At 43.4% G+C, this 26,301-nt stretch overlaps 1 long non-coding RNA gene across 1 annotated transcript in view; it reads right to left on the bottom strand.

The window, feature by feature from the left end:
* Positions 1-24,525, bottom strand: part of LOC121110715 — a 136,877-nt gene extending 112,352 nt beyond the window's left edge. Inside the window, exon 1 of the long non-coding RNA XR_005859793.2 lies at positions 24,497-24,525. This is a non-coding gene — a long non-coding RNA (uncharacterized LOC121110715). The remainder of the gene's footprint in view (positions 1-24,496) is intronic.
* Between the last annotated feature and the right edge of the window lie 1,776 nt (positions 24,526-26,301).

Raw genomic sequence — 26,301 nt, 5'->3', positions numbered from 1 at the left:
AAACACTTCAGTCAAGTCTCAAGAGTGCCATTCAAAAAATGAAACCTCTTTAATCTTTTCACTAGGAAAATCAACTTAAGTGGATAACTATTCTTTGTCATTTGAGCCCGAACTGGTAAATGCTTGTCTCACAAGAAAACTTCTGAGCAAAGATATTAGCTAGAAAGAATAAAACCAAGAGTGAATTTCTCCAGCCTTGATGTTAAAGGCCCGCAACGTTTAAAAGATTAAAAAGATTCGCTATATTATTTTTGGCTAAAGAAAAACAGCATTGTCCCTATTAGACATTTCAATTTGCTTAAAATAATTGTGCCTCAGTAGCTTAGAAAGGAGTGATTACATACAATGTGACAATTGTATTACTTATTACCCTTGACATCACTTCAGTAAGGGTCACTCTAGTTAAATATTTCATTTGTTATAATGTCCATCTTCATCAAGCTATTGTTGAAGCAATCTGAAAATCTTAAAACATTCATTTCTTTGTCTTGCAAAAGAGGGCCCTGTTCATTTGTTCCCTTTAATACCTAGCAAATTGCTGCAGCAATTCACAAAACCCTCAAAAGAAAGGAACGTGCAAGAGAAGTTCAAAGTACTTCATTGAAAACATCCTTTTCTCACTTTTTCGATCTCTTTCCCTGTTAAACACTGAGTCCAGCATCTGTCAGAGATGCACAGATGCTTTATTGACACTATCCTCATAAATGTAAGTTTTGAATGAACAACATGAAGAATACCTGGCACTTAAATGCTCTTTACAATTTCATTTGTAAAGCAATTCTGCATGACTCCACAGTGAAAAAAATTTACTTCATTCTTACATTTCTCCATTCTTATATTAATTATATTAATTCCATATACATTTAATTATATTAATTCCATATGAATTTTATGCATCACAGATGCATCATCTTTCTCATTTTATTTTAATTCATAATGAACCAAACCCTATTTGTTGAATCATAACCACCACTGAGGAAAGCACAGCACTAACCTTTGGAATCTACAATCTACATGTAAAGCTCCACCACAGAAGTAGTTTTACAGCCTGTTCAGACTATGAAGAGCTGTAAATGATGACTTCTAGTATGAGGAGTGAAAGAAATAGTGCTACCACATAACCAATACCAACAACAGCAATAGCACTTACTCAGCTAGACTACTATGCATAAGGTTATTTGGGGACTTGAAGGTACAGGGCTTAAGTGCATTTATTCCCATTGTGGTCCTATTTGATACTTTGGCTGCCCTGGAGGAGAGACTGTGGTTTCCTAACAAGAATTCTCCTTTGACACGTGAAATGGATAAAATCACATTTTCTGCCTCCTGATGTTTCTCCATGAAAAGGAACGTAGGTTGTAACAAATAAGTTTAAATCCTAGCATCAAGCAAAAGTATTTCTGGTTCCTGCTTTTCTATGGTGGGACATTAGAGAGGAGGTATGTGAAATTCCTGGAAATTCAAGAGAGAGAGCTGGGAAGAGTGGAATCTTCTTCATTGGCTTGGCAAACTCAAAGTACCCTCGGTTAGAATGGTGGCAAGACTGCTTTGAATTTTCTTTAAACCACTATTTGCTAAGTGTAGTCAAAAGCTACCTTCTTTCTCTTCATTCTCACTTTGATTTGGGTTTCTATTTACAGAAGAGAAAGGGATTGGAAACACTAAAAGGCATTTTTCATCGCAGTGGCTCCCCACACATACCTGTGCCTTTGGACCAGCAGAGCAAGTTCAAGAGCACACCTTTGTAGCAACAAAGCAACAAGTCCAAAGCAACGTAGGAACTTGCCAACAAGCTGTGAGCAAGGGTTTGTGTCTGCACCAGAATCTGACTCCTACAAAAACAGAATTCACCCCTACTACTTTTTCTATTACACAGGGAATATTCTAGGGAGCATTTTGAGACTTACGGATAAAAAGAATAATTAGAAATCCACTGCATTAATATTTATTAGTTAGTGTTATTAATAGCACTATGTACCTTCATATGGTAACCATTACTTCCTGCATCTCACATCAGCCTGAAATGAGCCACAGCATGGAAATGTCGTTGTGCAGATCTCAGCACAAGCAGGCTGACCTCAGTTCTCAAGAATTAATGCACAGCTTTAAAGCAAGTCAGACCTGAAGCATATATTACTTTACGGGTTTCTCTGTAAAATAACCTATCCCTCTTTGAGGCATGGTTTAAAGACAGAGCCCACAGGACATAAATCACAGCTGCTAAAAATACAAACCCCTTAAGGACATCACTCCTTAATGACAGCAGAAATCTTCACAGGCAAAGACACCTGCCCCAGTGACATAGAATAATCACCTCCTCAAAAGCACGTGTTGGATGCCTGCTGGAGTTAGCAGGTTCACAGTGCCAAGTTTTCCTTTGGAAGAGAAGATAACTTACAATGCAAACCAAAAACCTGTATTTCCTCTTAAGAAATGTAACTACCTCTCATAATGGTGAAGTACATTACTTTTAAAAAGTAGGTGTAAGGGTGCAGCTCCCTGGAAAGGGCCTTCCCATTCTTGCACCCCTATTAGCAAAGCAATCAAATTTGTACTATCAGAATCAGCAGCGTAACAATCAACCTTGCTTGTTTTACCTCCTTAAGTCACTTGTAAGAGATGGATTTGGGCCATTAATTGTAAGTAAAAGATCTTTCTCTAAGTTTCTCCTAATGATACCCCATCTCATCAGCTTTTTGCAGCACTGACATTGTGATGTTGATTGCAGTATCAATACTTTTGATCTACTGCTGATTTTCTACCTAAATAACAGTGCCAAGTTACATGGACCACTTTCTTTGTTCAACCAGATTTCCTAGCCGCCACGGGAAACGTTAAACCATTAATACATAGTTTCGATCCAAATCTTAAGAAAACGTCCAGAATTTATCCCATTTAGAAAACAGAGAACTGTATCTGGCTTCATTCTTTTGATGAGCTGGAAACACATTTCTTCAAAGTGTTCCTTTCCTTATCCCACACGTGTTCTACTGGACACTCAAATATTGTTACAGAGCATAACCCATGTGCAGCCATAGCAGAAGGTCATAAAGCAGAAAGGGCACCATTTGAAAAAATCCCCTTCAGATTTCAAATCAACATTATCTTACCCAAACGTTATTTGACCACAAAATGTTCAACTCACAGAATCGTTAAGGTTAGAAAGGAGCTTTAAGATCATCTATTCCAACTGTCCACCTACAACCAATATTGACTAAAGCCTGTCCCTAAGAACAACATGTACACACTTCTTGAACGTGTTGATAATGCCAGAATCAATAAAAGCTGTTACTATAAGAATTGGACAACGCACAGTGCAAACCACACAGCAGATTTGGCTCCAGCATTTTCCTCCCCTCCAAAGCACCTTGGCTTACGCTGGACTCAGCCCTGCAGAGGCTGAAGCTTATACCTACCTTTGAGCCACAGCTTCCAAAGCTCACTAATGCTCGCTCCAACAGAAAGCTGCTGTTGAAATCTTCCAAGTACCTGACCGAAATACATTTAGGGCTAAGGGCAAAGGCTTCTTCTCTGATCTAAATGCACAGATATGCAGCCTTTCTGCTAACTACTGGTCTTAGCTTTGCCAGTGTTCTTAAACAAGCGCTCCATGTGCCATTGGGTGCCAGCAGAACTCCACCGCCTTCACAGGGACATAGAGGACTCCTGGGGATTTAGTCCATAATGCAGATTATTGCCAATTCAGAATGAAGCATCCTCCCAGGCTCTTACGGAGGGTACCAGTACATCATGCCCAAGAGCTGAGAATGGTTTTGCTAAGTTTATGAAGCATTTCATGGCTTTAAGATTTCACTCTCTCATCTCCCTTTACCAGAAAGGCCTTAAATTCCAACATAATGATCTGATTCAAGAAGAAAAAAAAGTCTGCATCATTTAGAGAGAAGAGAATTTGATACAGAGCCAGTTTATCCACAGGTAAAGCTGGGCCACTGCAAAAGCTCATAATACGTGGAGCCCAACAGCTCTGACAATGAAAGGTATAAAGCTGAAAGGGAAGCCACCCGTAATACCTAGCTTGGACCATGAAATGACATTCCTTTCCTTACCAATTTTCCCACACATTTGGCAAATGTTGCATTATCATATATTCAGAGGCACATGAAAATTTTTTTGTCATATGTTCAGGTGGTTTTATCTGGTATTTATCTTGTTTTGCATTTTTGCAATTAGAATCCTGATATCAAAAGCTGTTTTCACACAAAGTGCATCAGAGATAAAGTTAGTCCACAACCACTTCATAAAGCAAACTAAAAAAATAAAAGAATGCTATATTTTCATTTCACAGCTGGAAGTGAAAAAGATATTGAGAAAGCTTAGGAAAACATAAATAAAGATAAGAACAGTCATCCAAAAATCTTAGGCTTGTTGGAAATACCCTTAAGACATTATTAAAATATTCTGGTTAATGGGAAACCATCAGGTTTTACCCAAGAGCAGCACTAATCCTGGCGCATCACTTGCCTTCAGCTATCCCATAGGACATTCCTCCAGTGCACAGAGCCAGTATATGCACAAGATATCCTTTGGAAATGCTAGCCAGGTCCCAGAAGCAGTCAAATTATCTTGTCAGCAGGGCTTCCCCTCTTGGGTGCAATATCACACTGACAAAGCACTCATGCTCCAGAATCCCATTCTTGTCTGATTGCCATCATTTCAGAAATCTCTGCAATACTCTCCTGGAAGGGCTTAGATATAAAGCAAATGGAACCGAGCCTTGGATGGGGAATTGTCCCAGAAAGCACCCATGCTAGACATTGTACAACCCTGAACCAGATGCCTCTCAAAAACGTTCTCCTACTGGCTCAATCCACCTAATTTCCATATCTCATTTAAGATCCCACGCTTCTTGCATAGCCTATAGAACAAGGCAGATGCTTTTCTGATATTTCAGGGACTTTATCTGCTTTGTGGAAGCTTCCCTGCCGACTACAGAATACCCATAGGTATTTAAAAGTAGACCTCGTCCCCATTTAATACTGGCTGAGGAGGGAAGGCAGGCCCCACAGGAGAACAAATTTCTTTTATATGTTTTCCTCTTCTGTGAACATCCCAGCTATACCAGCCCTGTTTTCCCTTGGACTAGGTAATAAAGGCAATTGAAGCTTTCAACCCAATCTTGATGTCACCCTCTCAAAACGGCCAGTATCAAAGCTGGCCGCAAATCATCTCCCAGCATACCTTTTCCAGCCTTCCTAAATAAGTCATAATTTTTCATAAAGACCCCACTAGTGTTTTTAGCAACTTCCTTCTGTGACTTCAGAACTGCATTAAAAGCCTCTCGCATTTTTTGCTTTGCGTGTCTTGATGAAAGAGCCCTCCAATATTCACACTTGCAGAAGTCTTGCTGTGCTGTATTTATTCACTCACCCTACTTTGAACACGCAAGGAGGAAACAAAAAGGAGAAAGGATGGGAGGTGGCAGTGGGAACAAGTGAACCTGTTATATTTAGGAACAGAGACTATAAGTACCCAACTAGAAGAGCCCTCAGGCTGGCTCTCTCCTCTGACAGACACATTCAGTAACGAATAAGATCTCTAGGCAAGAAAATACCATTAGAAATTCACAAGTCATGATTCTCCTACGTGTATACCAGTCGTTATCATTGCGTGACTAGATGGGCTCTCTCCAAGGAGCTCTCTCCAAACTTACCCATATTGAAATTAAAGACAGAAGCCCACTTTGACCATGGCAGTACAGTCCTGCACCTGGCTGTAACAAAAACATGCATCACAGAAGTGCATGAGCACCCCACATTGGCTAACAGTTGAAGACAGCCTGCCTGCTCCTTTACAATTCCTTTAAAGTAACAATATAAAGCTCGACAACATTCTCCTTCGAAATTACAGTGAGCAGCATCTCTGCTGCAGATAGGAGAGCACTGACAGCAGCGTGTCTTATATACCCTTAGCCATTCACTGAAACAGATACAACATTTTATAGCACTTAAGACTGCCCCTTGAGACATGACTGCCACTCTAAAGTCCAAGCTTCAGCTGAAGTTCACATCATTGCCTAAGAGCTGTATGCGGTCTATGGCAGAGGTAGCAGTGAGCAGTGTTTTGAGCCATTCCCTGCTCCCACGCTCTCTCCTCAAATTAAAAGGATGTGGCAAACACGGAACACAAACAAATTCCCCGTGTTCAGTGGCACACACCACATTTCTGCCCATTATTAGATGTGACAAACACGAGAGGGGGCAGAGCAAAGGGCAGGCCACTTAGCGATCTTGTCATACAAAACTTCTCAAACATGCTCAGTGCAGTGTGGGATTACTCAAGGCTTCCCATGCGGTGGGTCAGGAACACCAGACGTGCAGCAAAATGGCTTCCCAGGAAACCAAGACGGGGAAAGAGGAAAATCCAGCTCCCTGCACATCCTTACAGAGACCTGCCAGTGTGCCTTTCAGGAGACGTTCACCGCTCCGTTCTTACCTATTATCTTGTTGTATCACAGCCACACCACTGGGAGAGATTCTGCCAGGTGCAGCAAGAGATCAGGTCAGTGCCAAAAATCTGGGGCCAGAAAAACCTTGAGTTCTCTCAATCCTTCCCATTCATTTGTTCACGATGAAGGACACACTCCCAGCACATCCCATTTCTGTCCCGCTCCCCAGTGCAAATTGCAAGATGGTTTGCGCTGGGGGGGCTTTAGCCTTCAGTAAGCAGAAAGCACAATCTGACAAAATGTATTCCCCCAAGCGCTATATTGCCTGCAGCATCTACCTCTATCAAACTGCCTTCTCTGTAAACACTACCCTGGGTCTGATAACTATATGGAAATGAAGACCGTGCCATTCAAAAGAGAGAAGAAGGCAGGCTCTTGCCTACCCCGAGCACAAATAGTTTCTCCTTCACCCTTCTCTGGGAGCATCAGGTAGTGGCCTCACCCCGTGCTGATGCTCCATTGTTTCTTTTTCAAGCATCTTCCCAGAACAGCTTTCCCAGGCGGCTGCTCCCTTCCACAGGCTCTGTTCTCACGCAGACAGAGCTGCACTGCTGCTGCCTTTTTGATCTTGAGACAGGGATGAGGGGGCTAGAGGAGGGGGATGCAGTGGGAATTCCCACCCTCATGCTATTGGTTTGCTTTTCAAGATGCTCAGCAGCACTGCACATGGCAATCTCATGCAGCAGAGCCTTTCTTTAAGACTACATCCTCGCTTTCCTCTGTGACCTTTATTTCCACTGCTTGCTTTCCCCTAAGGTTGATTCCAGCTGTAACCAATACCAGAGCGCCCCTAGCCCCATGGCTCCTTCATACAGGCTCACAGGACATCAGGCTCTCCATCCTCTTGACCATTTCTCCTGCTAGCAGATGCTACTAAATGCAGAGGGAGGGGTGAAAACCCCTGGCACAGAAATGTTTGTGTGAGCAACAGCCCTCTTCCATGTGGTTCTTGCAACTTACTTAACCGCAGGCAAAACATGCCAAGGGTGCAAGAGTTGCAGGACGACATGGCTTTCCTCGTGAGCACTCTCCTTTTTCTCCCTTGCTGGTACCTGCTTCTTTCCAGCAGAGTTCCCAGTTATGCTTTTTCCATCAGCCTCATGTAGGTGGTAGACCATGAAAAACAGTAAAAGGGAAATGTAAATGGCTTTCTGTTAGAGAACAATCAGCAGCAATGGCTGCCCAAAGAAAATCTACTCCATTTTTTCACACGGAATTTGAGAAAACAAAGACAGTCTAGTCACCAAGTGCAAAAGTCAGGGTCAGGAGGACAGAATCACATTCCCAGCATACCTTACATGCTCGCAGAGAAGTCAGCTCATTGCTTTTCACTTGCATTTCCTCCACCTCATAGAGAGGGTTGGTGACTGCTCAAGAGCACGCCCTAGTCTGTTCATATTGGTGCTGTGCTTTGAGATCAAAAGAGCTCTGGAAGTGCTGTGAGATAGGCTTGGACCCAAGGTCCTGCAGTTACTTTCTAGAGGTGACACCAAGGGTAGTCTATGAGGAAAATGAGAGGTTGACACTTTAAGTGGGCGGGATAGAACAGGAAGGAAATGCTGCTTATCATCTGAAGATGTTTTGACAAAGTCTTGCTGAAGTTAATGCCTACTGATTCGGTTGCTAGCACTGCAGAAAAGAAATGGATTAAGTGTATCTGAGTCCATCTGAGGTGTTTTAGACCTGACCCAAGCCCTTGCCCGAGCCATTGCCTTTTGCTATGCAATCAAATGTTGATTCTATTTGTGCAAGCCAAGTTAATTATACTTCTTTGACAGTAAGTCCTTCTGAAAGCCTCAAAAATCAACAGTGCATTTGAAAAACACCAAGACAGCCTAATTAATCTGCTTCTTTTCCATTGTGTTAAATATTATTAAGTATAGAAAAATAAACGGACGTTTTCTTGGTAGAAAAATTGATACAAAACCAAGAAAGTTAGAATTAAGTCTCTCAAGGTGATTCCAAATCACGTCCAAATTTGCCCATTTTCAGATTACCTACAAACGTTCCAATCATGATTACAACACAGATCAATACTAATAAAAGTATATAAATTGAATTTCCTCTCATGGCATCTAGTCCTCAAAATATACATTTTTTTCCACTGGATTTTCAAATGCTCGATATTTTCTTGCAGATCTTCCTAGAAAACTCACTGCTGGCTCAGCATTTCCAAAAAGTTTTTCGTATTGAACTATCATTGAGGTCATCTTTAGCAACTAACTTATGGAAATTGGTCAAACCACAGAAAGTCACACCTACAGTTAAGCTGTATATAGATACCCAAGCAGACAGTAGCTCACAGCAGGCAATATGTGGGAGGAAGTGGCTAGAGATGTTCGCAGGCTTTATTCCTACTTTTAGAAACCGAGCAGGGATCTAAATAGAACCCACAAATGCAGCTGAAGATCTGTGTGGTTTACATGGGAATTTTGTGGTGGTCAGAGCTTCTGATCAGTGTTTCAAATGGACAGCAAGGTAATTATTACAGTTTGTCACTATTTTGCAAACAGCCTGTTTCCCACCATAAATATTGAGCATATCCTGAGCATTTCTGCACTGCATCCACTGCAACCACAGAGGGAATATAAACAATAACATGGGCAGATGACGTGCAAAAGCTCAGAGTAAATCATGATACCAAATAGCCTATTAAAACATTTTGGAAATTAGCCTCAACCTCTAGCCCAGATATATAATAATAATAATAATAATAATAATTAATAACAACAATAATAAATCAGCTGTATTTCATATCCAGCAATCCAAAAAGGTTGCTGTAAAACGGCCTCATTATACCAGCAGCAATGCAAGCTCTCCCTGTTGCACCCCAAATGCTTTGCAAGAAGTCTCAGAATTTGCAGGTATGTGACTCACCCAAACCTCAATTCTGTATTAAAAAATAACGTGCAATAAAAATAAGTTTCCAATTCTCAGTTGCAAAGAAAATATTGAAATAAGCAACAGATATCCAACTGAAGGTTCTACCTGAAGTCTGCAATACTAGTTTTCTGACTCAAAACGCAATCACCTTGGGAGAAACCAAAAGACTACTACTCACAGCAAATATGATAGATAAGAACAGATGATAAAGGTCTGTTATACATATAAGATGATGAAACTGCAGCATTGTCTCCTGTTCTTGGGACATATCCATTGCCTATGTATTATGTTTGCAAACAACACCCCTTTGGCACTTTTCCCCTCCTGCTACCAGCAGAGAGCTACCAACAAACATCTACAAAGTGACTTCGTCATTCGCCTTCAAACTAACCTTCAAAGTCTCCCAAATAGTCATGCAAACAAACAGTTCATCATCACTTAAATAGCTGTTTTCCCAAGAGAGGATCCATAGAATCATGTTCTCATCACCTCCTCGCACACCCCCATCTGGCTGTTTCTGTTACTCCTTGTCTTAGACTTGCTTTGGAAGTAGTCTGAGGTTTGGACCGTTTTGTTTTGTTTCAGTGCATTCCCTGGCATCCTGGACCATGACTAAGACTCATGGGCCTCACAGGGCAAGTAAATTCTAAGAAAATCACCCATTAGGAGTGATCTATGAACGTCTGTAGACTCCCTGCATGTGTTACTAATAAAAACTGGGAAACTCTTGATTTGTTCTTATTTTCACAGACATATGGTGGTTCCCCAACTGATATACAGCATGACTTGGGACACATCACCATGACCTTTTCAAAACAAACAAAAGAAAATAAAGCTGAACTCACAAAATTAAACCATTGGAGTGTCTAGTAGGGCAAGCACTACACACAACTGGCCAACCCCTGCTGTTTGATAAAGGTTTGTCTACAAGATGAGGACACGGCTGCAAGATGCCCCAACCTTTTATTTTGTCACCTATCGTGGAAAAATCCATTTTCAAGGACTTTTACCACTATTTTCCTTAACTACTCATGAGATTACTTGCCACCTCTCAGCTCATTCATTTTATCTCCCAGAGGAGTCCATGAACTCCTTGGTGGAGCAGTTCATCCACCTGTGAAATGGGGACCTTGCTCACGGCTGTTAGAATGGGAAGTTCATCTGCATTTGGGATATGTTATCTGATGAGAAAACAACAGGAGAGAAGAAACCTGCCACAGACCTTCCTGCTGGTGTTTGTCCTGTCTCCGTCTTATCTAATAAACTAATTAATTTAACTGCATTTAGGAAGTGACACTGGACATTTGAAATAAGCCCACAACACTGTCTCCTTAAGCCAATTAGCAGCCCCAGCTATGTACAGCAGGACAGCTGTCCCCACTCAGATAATTTTTCTTCTCTGTGCCACCAATTCCATTTCCACCTTTTCCAGCCCTAAGCTCTCTGGGAAATGACTTGCTTCTCTTTGTTTTTAACTGGAGGCAGTAGGGACACCTCAAAGTTTATAAGCGTCATTAGGCAATATTACGACATACTTAAAAATATATGCTATTTCCTTAGCTCAGCGGAGGAAAAAAAAATATGATAATGAAATCGTTATGGCAAATTTAAAATATATATCCCCATCAAAATCAAATAATCATTTGTCTTAGAAGGGACCCTTAAGGGTCATCTAGTCCAACTCCCCTGCAATGAACGGCGACGTGAAGACCCCATGGAAGCATGTATTTGGAGATATCACTTCTCCCCAAAAGTCATGGCTACTGTTGAATGAAGTCGACACACAAATCCACACGCTTGTGCTTCTTTTAAAAGAAAACCCGTTTCTCAGAGGTATCATAACAGTTTGTGATCTTGCAGTTGCTATGGCAGCTGCCTGTGTGTCGAACAACAAAGTACTGTGTGTAGTTAGACAAACCTGCTTAAGTTAGATCTGTCCCAAGTTCCTAATGCTATACTAAGTTATTATGAGCCCTTAAAAAAAAAAAAAAAAAAAAGAGGGAGAATGTAAATTGAAGAAACATGTTTCAACATTGAACAATGGTATATGAAATGACTTCTCCATAAACATTACCTTTCATGGTATTGCCATCGTGTACCTTTGATGACTTGCTCGTGTCAAATTGCTACTATGCAATTGCCAAAGACATGTAACTTATTCAAATAAACCAAAGTGATATTAGGATGATGTCTTAATACAATAAAAACAATTGCACCATCTCTGTGCATGTTTTAATTTTAATGTGTGGTAACACAATAGGCTTTTTCTCTCACATTTGGTATCCATTTGCTACCAAAAAAAATGACGTTTCAGTATAAAATAAAATGCTCTGAGATGTACCACTATATCATCCTTCATCTTTCATCTCCTGCCTCTGAGAGCCACAGCATTCCACAGCAAGCAGATTTCCATCACTGTACCCCAACCAACTGTACAGCGAACGCATGCAGCCCTTCACTGAAAATAACCTCAGCAGTGCCCAGGTCCAACTTCCTTCCCCGTGCCATTACTTTACATAAAGGACTTCCTGCAGGATCGCACACTATTTGCAGCTTGTTTGCATGCTACGGGGAGAAGCCGCAGCACACTTCACAAGTGCTTCATTTGCTCCAGTTGCTCGCTTTATCTCAGCAGGGATAACCAGTGCATGAGCCAAATGCCTTTTCCAGATGAGAGGTGTCTGCCAGCAGCCAGCTGACATTTTTTCATTTTTAAAAATTACCTGGTTTCCGCAGTAGGACCTGAGCACACATCTACTCTGAGAAGATAGCAACAATAACAACAACAGAAAATCATAAGGGCAAAACAATAGATCTGGAGATTACTAGGGAGCAAGGCCCGGATACCGAAACAAGAACAATCTCTGCAAAACCAGTGAGGTTTAAGTGCTCTGTTCATTAAAGCGAGGCAGTATTTCTGGTTTTCTTGCTGATTCCTTTTGTACTTTGTAGGTCAGGGCACAGAACTGCCTCTGTCAGCCCCAGAGGCAGTGGAGGCACAGGATGTGGGAGCCTTGCTTGCGCTCCATGCATGTTCCTCCTGGTGGGCCAGGCCTAAGCAGGACTTTTGGAAGCACAGTTCTTGGGAGAAGAAGTGCCCTTTGCAGAAAAGGATTTTACCCATAGGAGCCAAATGGGTACGTGGGATGACTCTGAAGATTCCCTTAGCACAGTGTCCCCGGAGAGCTGAGGGCTGCTGCAATCTGTCAAGGCTAAAGCCAGCAAAGCCAGCTCTGCCATTCCAAACACACCATGTCTCGTGTCCTCTGGCAGCGAGCGCTGCACCATGGTGAGGAGCTTCACCATTTACTGCTCCTCCACCCACACTACAAAACAAGATGAAAGAGTTGGCCTTATTTTTACATTTTTATGACTTTTGTGACAAAGCTTGTGGCATTTCCCACCCCTACAACCGCACAGTAACCAACCCTATAGGAATGCCTGCACCCAGGAGGGCAGAGTTCAGGTTGCTGTGGCAACACTGCCTCCAAATTTCCTGCCACCCATGCATGTAACACATTAACCTTACCATTTAATTGCTAGATATGTTTCAGGGTGGCACACGGGCATTACTTTCAAGTAGATTTAAGGAGGAGAGACTTACTGACAGACAGCATTTGTATACATTAGGACTATTCTCCTCATTACCCTACCACATGACCTGCAGCACAGAGAAAGCATCTTCTGCCTCTTCCATCAACCCAAACCTTCCATGCTGAAGACTCCTTCTTCCCTTCTGCCTTCTGGCACAAGCTGCCCAGGAAGGTGGTGGGGTCACTGTCCCTGGAGGTGCTCCAGCACCGTGGAGATGTGGCACTGAGGGACATGGTTATCGGTGTGGTGGGGATGCATTGGGGTTGGACTTGGGGATAGTAGGGTTCTTTTCCACCCTTAATCATTTTATGATTCTATAACTGATTCTTGGGAGGCCAGTATAATACACCACACTCCATTTCCTACACAGTGAAGCCAAGGGAACAAGGCTGGGACTTGACTCCTTCAATTACCCATAAAGCAGCACAAAATCCACCTCAGGAGCAACTGCTTTTCAACTGAGTGCTGGGACTGAAGCCCACGGGCTGAGCAGTATGGACTGTGTCACAGCCCACCTCACAGAGCACACAATTCTGCAGGAGGTGCAATGGGGAGCCTGGCACCTCACCTCCTGCCACCAAACTCATCCAAAACTGCCACAAGAGAAAACAAACCACACACCCTCTGTCAATCCCAAACCTCCTAAATTACATGACTTCTCCAAAAACTTCTTGTTTTTAACACACCTCCTCCGTACAGAACTTCAGAGATTGAAAGTCCACTTTGGCCCCAGGAAGTGCAGTGCCAAACTCCTTTGGCCTGTGAACTATTAAAGCTGGAAATTGATTTTGTTGGCTCTGTAATTTTCTTGACCCAACCACTTACCTTATTTTTTTCCTCAGTCACTTATTATGAGCACAAGGGGGAAGGAGAGAAGTGGGAGGAATCTATTTTATTTGCTGACCATTTTAACTTGTTTATTCTAGAAAATAGCATCCAAACACATTTTCCAAGAAAACAGCAAGACACCAACTACCACGAGCAGCAGGTGAGGAGAGCTCTTCGCTCAGGAACTTTCCAGAGGCAGGCAGAAAGACCAGCTTTTGGCAGTAAATGAACTTGAACCAATATAAAAATAAGAATATGTGAGGTTATCTGCTGTTGGTGAGACCAGTAACACCCCACCAAAGCACTTAAATCTATAAGGCTAATGTAGACTTATACGAGATACTTTCATCCATTGCTTCTTAACATTTCCATCACAGCTTTGTGGTATTCAGTGTATTGCTGTACATTATTGTTGTGTATGTAACAAATCAATGTGTTCTATAAAAGAATCATAGAATCATCTAGGTTGGAAAAGACCTTTGAGATCATGAAATCCAGCCATCAAACCACCCTACTGAATCCCACCACCAAACCATTTCTCTTGGTAGCTTTTTTAGCACTATTACAGAAGCAGAATTCCCTTCTATTTTCCCATTAGTATCTACAACTAGCATTGTGTTTTCTCTGTGAAAAACAAGACTCTCTGCAACATTGAAGATAGTCAGGTCACAGCAGATTAGGAAGTCCCAGAAGTAAAGGGGATTCTCACCAGCTTCCTTTGGCATTGCTAATTTTATTCCCAAGGATACCCAGGACCAAATGGAAGTGGCTAGAATTTGCAAGCTAGTTAAATTTGATTGGCTCTATTCCCACTGTGTGCCCCCCATCGCAGTAAGTCTTTCCATCTCCTGGATGTTATAGACAATAAATATTTACAAGAAGGCCATTAGGGCATGGCAAATCCTGAGAGAAGGGTGTTATATCATCTCCACCAGCAGCATCCTGCAGAGGAACGGGTCCAGTGGTACACAGGATGTGAGGTGCCCTAACATGGAAAGGAAATTCCCAATATTCAGCTCTGTTATTTCTCACATTCTCTACAGATCATCTTAGATAATGGTGCGAGAGCAAAGGAACTGAGTACCAACACAGACTGAGCAGGCAGGAGCCAATCATTCCAGCTGATAAAACCCCACCTCATCTCAGGTGTGCGCGATACAAACAGCTCACAGATCACACACCGTCACTCAGCCTGCACAAGGAGCAGGGTGTTTAACGGGGAGCTGAATGTATGTAGTAGGACTGCCAGAGAAAAGCAAAGTAAATATAGTAAGTCCTCTTAAAAACAAAACCTTTTACGTTTAGCAGCAGAGATAGAAAGCTGCAATTACACAGCAGTCATCAAGGTGGAGTGGAAAGCACAATGCACAGTCCTTGCAGGGTTGCTGTAGCAAATACACACCAGGTACTACAATAGGAGAAGTGGTGACAGCCAGTTTGGGGCTCCTTCCACAGCTGACTCTCCAGCCTCTTTGGGCCATGAAGTGAATAGAAAGAAATGCAGCATTATCCTTCCAGGTTGTACTTAAACTGTGCGTGGTTTGGGTGACCAAGAAGACCTTAGAGATGATGCCAGGCTACCAGCCTGTATTTTATAAAAAGCAGAGCCTGAATGTGCATATGAAGCATAAAGAATACACCTCCCTGCATTTGATACACCACAGCTTTGCTATGAAGAATTATTAGTCGCAAAAAAATGAAAGAAAAACAACACCACTCTGCCTAAGAAGCCTGCCTGCTCTGTTTATCTCCTCCTCTCTCCTCTGACACATCTTTCCACCTCCCCACCCAGCCCCGCATAAAACCCTGAGCTGTCTCTTAAGCTCATTTATACACCCTGCTTCACTGCCCTCGCTTGGCAGCCTTGCTGTTTACTGCACTCTGAAGCAAGCAGCTCCACTGATTCTCACGTTAAAAGCAGCTTGCAGTGGGCACTTCACCTCCTCGCAGTGCACTTCCACCGACCCCAGCTCAGGAAGTCACTTGAGCATGACCAAGTGGAACCAGCCCATGCCCTCGAAGGGAAGGCAGGAGGGAGGGAAGGAAAGCGCCGAGATTTCCATGGGGCACTTCACGTCTGTGGGTCACTGCTGAAGCAGACACTCTCCAGCAGAGATCCCGGCAGGACTGGGGCCCTCCCTTCCACAGATCTTCACGGTCAAAATGCTCTAAAACCTTTGTCTCAGGTCTCTCTCACCCTCTGCCCTGCACAGAGACAAGGCTGCATTGCTCTTTCTCCATCACCTTTTGCTCCCTGCAGTTACGAGATGTCTTCCCTCCCACCACAAACCCACTCTGAGAACATCCTGCCCAAAACCCACACAGCCCACGAGGTGAGCCTCAGGAAAACCTGAGGGTGCTGAACACAGCTCTGCCTCCTGATAGAGCCAGTAGCAGAGCTGTGATGCGTGCTTTCCTCTGTGGACGTACCCCATTAACCTGTTTGCCTATTTTACGGCAACCAAGTAATAGTCTGATTGCTGCAAGGATTTTCCCATAATAACTCCTAAATCCTCTCACACCTGCTGCCTGCTAAAGCACTCCCTTATCCATGCACAGACACACTCGGTACATCACCTCTCCGTCCGCTCTTCCACTGTAGCCATTTGTACAAACAGTCTTCATCTACCCACAAAATTAGGGCAGCAGCTACTCACACCTGTTTCTATTAATGACATATAAATTGCCCTACAGCCCTACATATCAGAAAGAACCTGCACAGTATTCACTCCTTTCTCAGTCAGCCTTTGCCTCCTCATCTGTAAAATGGGGCAACCGCACTCCTCGCATCTGAGTGACAGTGTTTGCAAACATCAAGAAACAACTCCACAGAAGCCAAAAGGGAGTACTCTATTTGCATGCAAATTCATGTAAAAAATTAATCCTCACGTGGTTGCAGAAACACGATGCATACAAATACATTACTGCAAGCCTGAGAAACTTAGCTTAAGAAACGCAGCCAACTGTTTTCTCTGTTAAGCGCAAGCAAAAATTAAAGTTAAGAGAAATCTGACAGCGTGCCTTCCTTTCTTTAACTGTTAACTCCTCGTTCTAAACCTGATATTGGTCCTTTATTTTCCATTTACATTTTGACTGCAAGAGAGCAGGACACAAACAGGAATGGCAAAGCCAATCCATTTATTTCATCCTTTCTTCATTCCTTGGGTCAGCTACTCCCTCCCTGAATCAGTGCTAGACCTGCTTGAATAGCTGAGAATGAACCTTCCACAAAGTGTGGATTTACTTTTACTAAATCCTCTAAGTATTAAAGCTCTTCACACCATTTGGTCTTGAAGCGATGCAAGAGCGAGGTGTGGACACCAGTGACAATAAAGAACCATCTGGCAAAGTGAACTCCGGGCAAACAATGACAAGCACGAGTGAAAAGAATCGCAATGATTTCCACAAACATGTGAAATACTATAAACTGTGTGACTTAGCAGCTTCCTCCTCCTAGCAAGTAAATAAACACGTCTGCAGCGGGCTGTTTGGTTCGGCCTTTTATACGAGCTGAGAATACACAGAGACGGCCACATTTGCATTTTGCCTCTCAAAATAATACATGCAGATTTGTGAGCAAGGGGGGAAAAAAGGCAAGAAAGAAAGAAAAAAAAAATAAGAACTAACCAGACTACACTTTTTCTTGGTTCTTTACTGTCAGGGTGATGTACTGGAAGTCTTTATTTCTTTCAGCTTGGGCCCCTCAGTAGTTCATTCTCCTTCCAGCCTGTTCTCATGCCTTTCTTATCACCTGCTGAGGCCTTGATCATGGACAGAGCAGACAAGCAGCAGGGGACAATTAGAGAGGAGTTCAGACTTTGATCATTTGACCATATGTGAATACAACAGCTGACCACATGTTTTAAAAGACAACTAACTTAAAAGTATTAAAAAAATCACAAAGCGGGCATAGATACTTAAATTTACATTTTAATTATCTGGCACAATGGCGCATTCAACTTTTCAGAATATTGATTTATTTTTTTGTTTTACTTCCCCCCCCCCCCAAATGTACACATCTCCAAAAGGAAAACTCTGCATCTGCAGAGCCGATATAACCACGCTCCTGCTACAATAAATATCGGTGTGATATAAGAAATAAACAAACACATCTATCTGGTAACCTGCAGTTCTACTGGCGGATAAACCCACAAACAATTTCTGCCCTGCGGAATGGAATTTGAATGGAATAACGCACTGTTGTTTACATTTAAATATACCACGCATTCAGCAGCACGCAGATATACCACCCGTTCACACAGGGACTCGGCCCTGACCACTCGCCCGCCTGCTTTTTCTTTAAGGGGAAAAAAAAAAAACAAAAACCACCCTCATCTGCACAATGATGTGACTTTTGTTAAATCTTTGAGTTCTCAAAGTAGAACGAGTCCAGCTGAGAGCAGCTGAACCGCAATCACCTGACCCCAATGGTTGGGAAAAATCATTGCTGGAGATGTTTGTCTACAACAGAAGCTTTATCATCTGCGGTGGCATAGCACGCACTTATCTCCTGCACCTACCGGGTAATTAACATATTCATGAAATGGCTATTTACTCTCAAATAGGAGGATAATAGTAAAATAACACTAATTGTTTTGACAGCAGTTTGCTCAGGAGTTATCTAAGGCAACAAATGTTTCTTTTGTAGTTGTAGGAAGACAGAAACGCTCCTTTCCGTAAACACTGCTGACTTCAGATCTCCTTCCTGACTTCAGGAGAAGCTGCGGAGCCAATGGAAGGAGGAGAAGGACTTAAAGACTAAATTGTACTTAGTTTTAGTTGAATAACACACGTTTGCACATTTTAGTAATAATGAAAACCACTGCACGTAACACCATTTTGGAAAATAAGACACCATGTGTTTTGCAAACAACAAGCAGGACAATGCTATGTGCTAAGGACATGGAACAATGACACTTCATGGTGCAATGAGGGTGTGCACATAGTTTTGTAGGAGGCTTGGGCTACTGCCTTCCAGCAAAAGGGCACCACCTGCATGTTTCTGACTACATGGACTGCCACCAAAACCCCTGCCAGCCCCTCAGACCCACCATCAGTCCAACTGCACAGGGCAGCAATGCGATGGCCATGTTAACAGCACCTTGCGCCTCCTTGCTAGGGTTTGGAGACAGAGGAGAAGGAACGCAGTGCACAGCTGGACAAGGAAGAATGGAAAGGGAACCTCTCCAAGCCTGGCAGCTTATCAAAAGGAAAAACTAATCAGTGCGATATCTGTCTGCAGCCCACCAGTCCTCTCTCACTCCTACCAATGAATTAGAACACATTAAAGCTAATCGAATATGAATTATCAGCAAATTCACCACTTGCCTTGCAGCCTGAGGATGGGAGGCAAGCAGCAGAGGGTTTCTGAGCTTCCCCAGGTTACCCTGGGAGGAATTTGGGTTCGCTTTTAATGCCAAAGTTCTTCCCAGCACCACACAATGGCTTCACCACTCAGAAGCAATTGTTCTCACTGAGAATCTTCCTGCACCTAAGGGCTCTCCGCAATAAAATATGAATGCAGTATTAATTAAATATAGATGCAATTTCCTCCTCCTTTTTCTCCTTAACTGCTACCAAGAACATTAGCGCAGGTGCCTAAGGAAAGCCTTGCTAACAGAGAACAGCTGCCACACTAATTAAGCACTGTGGTCTATTGGCCAGGCATGGGCCCAGGAAGCAGCCACCTGACTTCTCCCCTCGCAGCTTGCAGACTGCTCTGGGCATGTGGTTGTGCTCAGCTGAATGCTTTGCTCGGTCAGCTTTAGGCACAGGAGGAGATACTGTTGGCTTCAGAAGAACCGGATGACCGCTGACCTCCATGGGTTTTGATCTAGCTCCGTAAGTGCAATGAATACTGTCTCTATACTGAAGACACTCCTGTGAGTTTGCAGTGCATTTGGAGGTAGGCTTGGCAGCATTGCCATCTTTGGGAAATGCTAGTGGAAAGCTACTGCCAAGGAACAGCGTTGCTGCATATTAGCTGCCAAACATTCAGAGTGTCCTAACAAAACAAAGCAACCCAGAGCCAATGGCTGCGTTGTGGACTGCTGGGCTCATCCCTACCTTGCAGCCATGGAAAAGAGGGAGGCATATACCCTCCAAGACCCACAGAGCCAGTGAGCAAGAGGGAAGGATCCGGCCATTAAAGCATCATTTGCTTCAGATGTCAAACTGTGAGGACGCCAACCTTTGCTTCCATCCTGACAGAGCAATTCTAAAGAAGTACTTCCTATCTGAAATTGTATCACAAGGACAACTTTGATTTTTAAAACAAGATTCAAGATTAAAAAGGCCAGAACAGGGATAGAGTGAGTGGGACCTTGCAGTCCCTTGGTTACAACGCTCATGCCTACGTTCCCAACACTGCACTGTGGCTGACAAACCATCTCTTCGTGATGCCATTTTCTGTACCATGTGTATGCAGCCTTCCTGCACCACCACCTGCTCCCAGTTTAACCAATTGCCATTTAATGTTCTCCATCTGTACAATAGGAGTAATGGTACTTCCTGACCTCACAGGTATGCATGTGCGTCTGCACGTGTGAAGATAAATATATTAAAGATTGGGGGGCATTCAGCTCCTGGGCCAATGGGAGCCATATAAGTGCCAAAGAGACTAAGACAAATGAGGGCCATATAAATAGATGGCTGGAGAGCTGCAGCCCTGAGGCTACAGGCAAGAAAGGGGCAGAGGCAGGGATGAGCACAGCAGAACCGTGGGAAAGAGCCCTGTTTGAAGTATCTAACAGAGCATGCGAGTGCCAGGGGAATGAGGAATAAAGCCCAGCTCCTTCACATTGGGAAACTGCTGACACCCCTGCCATCAGGAGGCAGCCCATGGAAGAGGAGGTGGGGTTGTCAAAATAAGCCTGGCTTTAGATCAACAGCTGGATAACAGAGCCCAGTCACATGCGTCAGCCCTCCCATGGCTTCTGGACAGATACCAATGACGTGAAATGCACCGCTGTGCTCAACGCAGCTCTCAGCAGAGATGGATCCGGCCTCACCTGGCACTAATCCCCATCTTGCCCCAGGGCAGATCAAGCAAGGGAGCAAGGATTGGGCAAGCAGAAGCTGCCCCACTCACTCCACAAGTGGCCCCAAGGCACAGGGACCACAGGCAGGTCCATCCCCAGTCCTGAGCAAACTTCAGTCCCCAGCTCTGTCAATCCTGCAGCGGAATGCAATTTATGAAGTGTCATAAATCATAAAGTGCATCTTCCCCTCAGATTCACTGCCTCTTCTGCAGCTACTGAGGAGGAAAAAAAGCACCAGGGAGAAATCTGGCCCACGAAGGTTCACAGAAGACTGCACACAGCGCCTTGCTGGCAAAGAAAGAAAAGAGAACAGAGGGAAGGTAGAGACTGTAAGAGGTTAGAGGGAAAAGCAGCAACATCCTTTGAGAGCTCCCTGAGCTTTTCTGCCTTGCAAGCTTTGGGGATCTCACAGCTTCCAAGGCAGAAGCAGCGTTTTTTCAGAGGAAAAAAAAAAATTAAATCCATATAACATCGAAGGGCCACAGATTCTGACCACCACTAAAGCAGATATGATGATGATTTTGCCACAGTGCATCTTTAAAGCATCTCCCATGCCCCCAGCTGGCTAAGCAAGGGGAGAAGCTAACAGGGTCTGCCCTCAGTTTCTTCACTGGTACACCTCAATACTGGTAAAGCAGCATCTCTTCTGGGCTTTGCTATTTAACATATTTATTAAGGCAGTACCCAGAAGCCTTCTTAGGTCCTGGGTAACACACAGACGTGTGCATGGTCACAGCTCTAAAGAGACTTATAGGCAAACCACAGAGGGAGCTGGTAGAGGGGTAAAAACAGAAAATACCTCCTTAAAATCAGAGCAGCTGAAAGCAGTCACACAGCTGACTAAAGGATGGGACAGGCATTTTAGTGAGAGATCTCAGTCTAATTAGCTTATCAAAGCATAGGTTCACACACACCTACGTGGGAACCAAACTGATAACAGAGCTTCCCAGTCTGGCAAAGACCTAACAGAATCTAAAGTTAAACACAGCCGGGCTGGGCCAGAAGTCATTCATTCACCACAGGTAATAGGGATGCAGATCCAATGCTACAGTATTTCAATGAAGACAAAGTGAAAATGTTCAAATGGATTTGAACAAGGGTTCAAATCACCCTTGTTCAAATGGAAAGTAATTATTTTTAGGAAAATCCTGTTGCCTGTTTCACGGGGGTGATGGAGAGAGTGACCGTGGTAGAATTAAATATCAATTTATCTGCACTCCAAGGATTAATCCAACTTAAAAACTACTTCATAGTGGGGTGAAGAATAACAAAACAAAACAAAGAGTACTAGTATGCAGCAACAATACATGTTTGCTCCTGTTTTATTTTATAGGGAGAAGAATGGGACTTGTATTTCTCTCCAGGGTCTCAAACCACTTTAAGATAAAAAAGAAGTTCCTCAAACATTCCAGGCAAACTGAAATATACTGATATTTAGTTTTTGCCTGGGGCTTAGCAAACTTCCCAGCACTGCTACTCCCTGTAGGTCTTCAGTTTAAACACCCCCCAAACTCTCCCAAGAAATGAAAGAGATCTGAATCCTCTGAAATTGGTACAGATGCGAAACTGAGGAAGATTTTTCAAGCAGAACTGATCTTCCCTGATGCAAGTGATGGATGGCGGCAGTGCCAGAATCCCTGCACTTCCATGCAGGACGGTGAGGAACCGGCTAGCCCTGATGACATCTGCAGGGACTCCAAGCTCTCAGCCCCATCCAAAAGGTACGCAAACCACCATCAATAAGCAAGTGTAGCAAGATTGCAATTTTAAGACACAGAATCTTATTTTCTCTCTTGAAAGTCTCTACACCCAGTCCTGCTCTGCATGGCTTTGAGTAAATCCATCTCCGCTTCCTTAAACATTAAACCAGGGATAATGAGACAACACATCAGAGCCGTGGTGAAGATTCTTGGACTGCAACACTTCACTTTCTGCTCAGCGAAAGGGACCACAGGAGAACCAGTCTCTTGCCCTCATGTTGCTGTGGGATGCAGTTCAGCAGCTCTTGAAAGTTCAGCGTTTCTCTCTTTTCAAGAGCTGTGCCCGTTCCTCATTGCTGGCAGGACAGCAGATAGTCCCCTCTGGGTGTCACAGAGACATGAGGTCAGCTCTGCTCCTGGCAAAGGGGAACGGAGCACCCTGGTTGTGCATCCCTACACAACGCACCACATCAAGGGCTGGTCTGCCAACTCAGCGGGTCCCTGGTCACGCCGCAGGCTTATACAGAGCTCATTCCCCTTTGTTTCCTCTCCCAGGCCCAACAGCAGTATACAATGAAAGGGCACATCCCCAACAGGGTCAAGTGAGCCAAGACAATAAGGAAAACGAGACACACAGAGATCTCCCCTTTGTGGCGTTACTCTTGATTTTTCAAGCATCCACAATTACAGAAAGGAGCCTATAAATTTTGAAGAGAAATGGAAACTTGGCTCTTCTCCCCTTGTTTGTTTTTTTCTGCTTTGGATTTGCTTTTTTTCTTAAGAGAAGGGGAGGGAGACCGAGAAAGAAACAAGATTTTTGGTGTTTGTTCCTTTCTGCTTTCATATTTCAGAAACCCAGACTAAAAATAAGCATAGCTAATGGGATCTGTCAGCCCTCCATCCCACATCCCTCTGGACGATGCGCGCTGTCAAGAGGCTCCTAGCATTGTCCAAAGGAGAAATCATGGCAGAAGGTGAAAACACAGTTGAATTGGAAGCCTCCAGCCCAGTGGGTCTCTGATCACCAGATCCTTGAGTCACATCACCCCAGGGCAGAGCCATCCCTGCCAGGCAGCAGAGAGGCTCTCTGTGGCCCATCCACCACTAGAGGAGGTCAGAGTGCCACCGAGAGAGGGGTGCAACGCTTCGGAAGCTCTGGGAGACCAAGTGAAGCCAGAATTGGAAGTAGACTTCACGCTCCTTTCTTACGATTCATGTTCCCGTAACAGAGGAGAGCGCTCAGTTTTAGCTGAGATTCACCAGCAGCAAATGAGAGAGTGAAAATAATAATAATAATAAAGTAAATCAATGCATCTCCAAATTTTAGGACCCAGAGAATCTCAAATCATTCACCACTTCTGAACAACAGTCATCACTAATCATAGTAAGCCATGATGTTTCAGTGAATTTCAGCTGTGGAAATCAAGAGGCTGCAAGACAGTTAGCTATTTTCTTCTTAAACAAAGGCTGAAAGTTGAGGCTCATTGTATTCCCTCTGTTTCCCTCGCAGAATCTTGGAAACAAGAGCTGAATGCAAAATAAAAACTGGCAAGCCAATACAGCAGGGCAGCCTTCAAAATGACTCCAATTTGAAGAGAAAAGATAGCCTTCCAATTTTTTAAATCATCTCATCGCTTTGGGTGGACGTGATGGCTAATTTTCAAGTGTACCCGACTGCCCATTTTGGGGGTGAGGCCGTGACATTGGCAGAATGGGAAAAATGCTATCATTTAGGAAGACGTCGAGACTGCAGAGCTCAGCCAATTTCAGCCTGTGGCTGCAGCCTCAGAGCCGCACTGTGTTTACCCACCCGAGTGCTCTCAGAGCCTGCAAAAGGAGCAGCGTGGCTGCTAGCAGCTTCAAGCCTACCTCTCCGAAGGACGCGTTTGATGTATCCCACTTCATACAGCGGTACGCTGAGATGTACGCTGCTGGCTCTGCTTTGAGCGTGTTGAAACCCAAGAGCCCACCGCCGCAAGACTCACCGTTGTGTGTCACCGCAGTATGGAGCACCGCTTCGAGGACAGCTGATGGTTTCATTCTCTGCAGGAGATGCTTGGATGGAGTTCCTGAATAAGGGCCGCTCCAGCCAGTCAAGAAGCACATCACAAAAACAACTAGTCCTAGAGCTCTGTTACAATCCCCAGAAAGGGAAAATTCCCATGGTAATGCCTTAAGAATTCAGCTGGAGAGAATGGGAGAGCGTGCATTATTAAGCAACTGTCAACAGCATGAGCAGGCATTATGCGTTATGCCAACTACAAGTCTAATTATTTATGTCTATATACACAGACACACACATGCATAAACACACCCAGGCACACATGCATACACTTAGGTAGAACAGCTTCTACTTCTCAGCACTGCAAATCCCTTCTGATGTTTCTTCCACTTAGGAAACCCGTGCTATGATGGCTCCATCCCTTTTATAGAAAAAGATTGATTTTTTTGTTGTTGTTTTTAATCTTTTAGTTGTGAAATCCAGCCCTTCTACATCAACTGCAACCTACAGGGTTAGACTGGAACTTCAACAGAAGCAAATATTACATTCTTTTATATACATACATATATATATATGTATATATGTATTGTATATGTAATCTAACACATATATATATATATAATAGAATACGAAGCATAGATAAATCCTTATCTATCTCCGTATTATTAGTACAACATATAATATATAATATATCTATACTATATAGAGATATATGCATAGGCAGAGAGAGAGAGAGGAAGAGAGATAAGGCACAAGAAAGAAAAACAGCCACAATATAGGGCAAAAACCTTCCAGAACACTGAATTTAGAACTCTTGTTGGAGAATATGTTCTCCCCCAGTGTTTTCCCACCTGTGAAATGAATCACTGGAGTCAGAATGCAGGAATTAGGAGATAGTGGAGCAGAGCTCTTTAAAATGCATTTGAAAGGCCAACAGCCAAACTAAGTATGAGTGAATACTATTACAAGAACATCTTTTCTGAAATCCATTATAATGCAATGGTGACTATTTTTGAACTTTAAATAAACATTACTACTTAACAGTAAAATAAACTCTACAGACTCTTGCAAATAGCTCCATCAACTTGCATTAAACAGCATACATTTCGTGTGGCAAGGGGTACACCATATTCAGTGCTGAACTTAGCTATTTTAAAAATTAATTAGGCAATTATACTCATGGGGAAACTGTTCTAGTAATTTAGCTGCTTAATCAAATCCCAGGTACCAAATTATGGACCTGATCCTGCAGTTCTTATTCAAGTCAAACTCCTATTGATGTCAGTGGGAGTTTTGCCTAATTAAAGATCAGGACATACGCGTGTGCAAGCTTGCTTTTAAACGACAGCTTTGAATTTAGTCTTAGGAATACGAGTATGGCCCTGAATCCCAAATCGCTGCCTACAAGTTTCTCACGTGAGACCATGGGTGTATTAATATATATTTTTCCTAAGTCTGGCTCAAATTAACTTCCAACAAAAGTCTAGAGATTTAGCTAAAGTCTTACAAGGCCCAATGGCAAACTGACCTAGTTTTGAGTTTTTCAAACCAATTAGATCTTGTTACGAAGCAAGAAGGAAGTTGTGAAAATATTGACTATGGAACATGCAGCACTGTCTGGGTTTATAACACTGTGTTGGACTGTACCGAGCAGGACAAACTGTCTCCAAATGGTTAGGAGGGTAAATTTGCTTAGGTTGTTCCCCAAAGGGACCAGCTCTGCCTGATGTGCCCAAGTCTATGCTGAACACACTGTAGCCCCAAGAAGCAAGGAGAAGCACATGGGTG

This window comes from Gallus gallus, chromosome 4 (genome assembly GCF_016699485.2).
Source record: "Gallus gallus isolate bGalGal1 chromosome 4, bGalGal1.mat.broiler.GRCg7b, whole genome shotgun sequence".
Classification (NCBI taxonomy): Eukaryota; Metazoa; Chordata; class Aves; order Galliformes; family Phasianidae; genus Gallus; species Gallus gallus.
The sequence above is the reverse complement of the archived record's forward strand: the minus strand, read 5'-3'. Positions and strand labels throughout refer to the sequence as shown.